A 4,135-nucleotide genomic window follows, 5' to 3' on the forward strand; every position below is an offset into this window, starting at 1 on the left:
ATAAGACACTGAAGAAAGAAATTGAAGAAGACACAAATAAATGGAAGCACATACCATGTTCATGGATAGGAAGAATTAAGTTCATTAAAATATCTATGATGCTCAAAGCAATCTATAAATTCAATACAATTACTATCAAGGTTCCAATGCCACATTTCACAGAACTAGAAAAAATATTTCAAAAATTTTTATGGAACCACAAAAGGCCCTGCAAAGCAACAGCAATCCTGAGAAAGAACAACAAAGTTGGAGGAATCATGCTACCTAATAGCAAACTATACTATAAAGCCATAGTAATCAAACAGCATGGTCCTGGCATTAAAACAGACACATAGATAAATGGAACAGAATAGAGAGCCCAGAAATAAACCCACACTTAATAGTCAGTTAATATTCAACAGAGGAAGCAAGCACATACAATGGGTTAAAGATAGTTTATTTAATAAATGATGTTTGGAAAACTGGACAGGTACATACAAAAATATGAAACTAGACCACCTTCTTACACTACACATGAGAATAAATTCAAAATTGATCAAAGACTTAAATATTAGAGCCAAAACATAAAAATCCTAGAAGAAAATATACACAGTAAAATCTCAGACATTGCTCTTAGTAATATTTTATCTGATATATCTCCCCAGACAAAGGAAACAAAAGAAAAAAATAAACAAATGAAAAAAAAATCAAACTAAAACATTTTTGTACAGCAAAGGAAACCATCAACAAAATAAAAAGACAACCACTGAATGGGAGAACATATTCACCAACACATCTGATAAGGAGTTAATATCCAAAATTTATAAAGAACTTTCAAAAGTCAACACCATAAAAGCAAACAACCCAATTAAAAAATGAGCAAAGGACCTGAATAGACACTTCTCCAAAAAGAACATACACATGACCAATAGACATATGAAAACATGTTTAACATCACTAATCATCAGATAAATGCAAATTAAAACCATAATGAGATGTCACTTCATGCTCATGAGAATAGCCATCATCAATAAGTCATCAAACAACAAGTGCTGGCACAGATGCGGAGAAAAGGGAACCCTTTTGCACTGTTGGTGAGAATGCAGACTGGTGCAACCACCATGGAAAGCAGTATTGACATACCTTAATAAAATTAAAAATGGATCTTCTTTTTGACCCAGTGATCCCACTTCTGGAAATATACTCAAAGAAACCCAAAACACTAATTAGAAAGAAATAAGCACCGTTATGTTCATTACAGCATTATTTACAATCACCAAGATATGGAAGCAGCCTAAGTGTCCAACAGTAGATGAGGGGATAAAACAACTATGGAACATTTACACAATGGAATACTACTCAGCTGTAAAAAAGAAGCAAATTTTACACTTTGTGACAGCATGGATAGACCTGGAGAATATTATGTTAAGTGAAATACGCCAGTCAGAGAAAGACAAATACCACATGTTTTCACTCATATGTGGAATCTAATTAACAAACTGAACTAACAAGGAAAGTGGGAACAGACTCATAGATGGAGAGCAGGATGACAGCTAGTGGGCGTGGAGGGATTGAGCAGAAAGGGAAAGGATTCAAGGACATGGACAACAGTGTGGTGATTGCAAGAGGGGAGGGAGTACAAGGAGGCTAAATGGTAATGGAAAAATACAAAAATTTTTTTTTTAATTTTTTAAAAAATCAACATAGTGGCTAGAGGTATTCAACTGGGGGACCACATCACAAATACAATCATTTAATATCCAGTGAATTGTGCACATGGCTACTCCATACACTCTACAAGACCCTAAAAGTGTTCAATTTAGAAAGAAAAAATAATCCTATTATTATTTAATGTAGACATTTTAAAAACATAAACTAGAGATCATTAAGTTAATCATTATGCATTTATATCATTTTATTTTTAATGGAGATTTACATTTGAAAATCTTGCATAAACTTGACATCTAAATAAAAATATTTAAACATACTAGAAACCAGAACAGATGCCATTACCACTTTTAATGATGAATCCCCTGTAACTTTTACAAACCTTTGAGGGTTTTCAAGCCATCATTTGGGGGAAAAAATGATCAATGTTTACAGGCCACTCACAGGTCACTAATTCCTGCACATCACCAAATAAAACTGTCTCTTTTTCCAGTCACCTTCCCTGAAGTCTCTGCGTCATTTTATGCCATTTGTCAGATCTCTCCTTCCTTATACTCCTCTCATTTCTTGTTTCAACTCAACACTGCATTCTTGCTTCTCCAACTTATCTGGCTGATCCATCCCTGCTTCTTTATGAGTTCCTCTCCTTTCTCTGTAACCACAACAGGACCAAACCCTCTGCTCTTCTCCCCAACTTCATGCTTGCTTGCCTTTGCTTTATCTACTGTGCTAACTGAACCTGGCCTTGCTTCCCCAGTTCTGCTTCATTTGCAGACACATTTACTGGAGTCCCCCACCAGCTGGCTTCAGTTAGTTAGACAAAATAGGGGCACTGAAGGGAGAAAGGAGGCACTGACAGGAAGCAGGGAGATAGATAGAAGGATAAAAGATAGAAGAAGGCAGGGTATCTCTCCCCCTTCCTCTGTTCAACTTGGATGCCATGTTTGATGTCTTGCCTGGAACTGGATGATTCAAGATGGCTTCACTCACAGGTCTAGCAACTTGTCTTTGGCTATTAGCTTGGTTAGGCTTCCTCACAGCATGGTGTTTTGAAGGTTTCAAAAGGGCTGGAACTGCAAGATCTCTTAAGACCTACTGGCTCCAGAATTCACACAATGCACATCCACCACTTTCTATTGGTCAAAGGAAGTTAGTTACAAGCCTAGTCCTTATTCATATGGGTAGAAAAAAATCAACTTTGCTTCTTGATGAGAACAGAAATATTAGACACAGAAAAATGTCATTCGCGATGGGCCATTATTGTAACTGCACCCACCCCTGAACTCCAGAAACACTACCTGCATCCATTCTTGCCACAACTTGGGATGCTAGCCAAAAGCTACTTCTAATCTCTGGGTTTCCCCCTATTTGTGTCCTTAGCTCCTTCTCCAATTCTTTGCACTAGATTGCTTCATTTCTGTGTTCCTGGCTTAACCCTAAAAGCACAGCTACCTTCTTACCTTTACACTGAATAACTCAAATGTGAATGCGAGCTTGAGCTCTCAGCCAAAATCCAATCCTAAATTTCCTTATTTCCACCTACATTCCCCTTCATTATCTATACCTGGCAAATTCAAAAGGAGCTATAATTCTCTCTTCTAAACAACAACCCTTGTCATTTTCTCTATACTCTAAATCAGGGATTGAATAACTAGAGTCAGTGGGCTAAACCTGCTCTTGCCAGTTTTATTGGAACATGGGGTTGCTCATTTTTTTTATGCTGTCTATGGCTGCTTTCTGTCTAAGGTGGTAGAACTCAGTTGTTACAATGGAGATAATGTAATCTGTAAAGTTAAAATGTTTACTATCCGGTTTTTAATGGAAAAATTCACCAACCATTTTTCTAAAAATTTGATTCATTCTTTTTTTCTTAATGCTCAATCAGGGACCAAATGTTGTCTGTCTCAAATCAAGCTCTCTTCATTTCTACGTATTTCAATATTCTCTTATTTTTTTCCTGTCTTCAATGTTCCCATCTATTCTGCATAACTCAGTTAAATTGAATGCTACAAAATACTATTTTACTTGTCATTCACCTACTAACAATTCTACAGTGACTTTTCTTATGTATCTGATAATTACAAACTCTATATTCTTCCACCAAATTACCTCAATTTACCCAACAAAATTTAATTTCACTTTTCCCAGACAATCTTCAATCTAGTTCACCTTCTCTTTCTTAATTTCAGAGCCTGTGAACATAGGAATTCTGTCTTGTTTCTGTCTTATAGTTACAGCACCAAGCACACTGTCTGACATGTGAGTGGGGACACACCCAAAACAGAATTTATTTATAAAATATTGTGTATTTATATAACACGTTTAAACTTCAGTCACCTTCAAAGTACTCTCCATTAGATGCAATACACCTATCATGATGTTCTTTCCACTGCTCAGAACAGTTTTTGAACTTGTCAATTTTGATGCCTTTTAGTGTTTGTGCCATTTTTTGTTTCACCTCTTCCACACCAGCAAAATGTTTTCCTGT

Source organism: Phyllostomus hastatus, unplaced genomic scaffold, assembly GCF_019186645.2.
Source record: "Phyllostomus hastatus isolate PE091 unplaced genomic scaffold, TTU_PhHast_1.1 phas_scaffold_39, whole genome shotgun sequence".
Classification (NCBI taxonomy): Eukaryota; Metazoa; Chordata; class Mammalia; order Chiroptera; family Phyllostomidae; genus Phyllostomus; species Phyllostomus hastatus.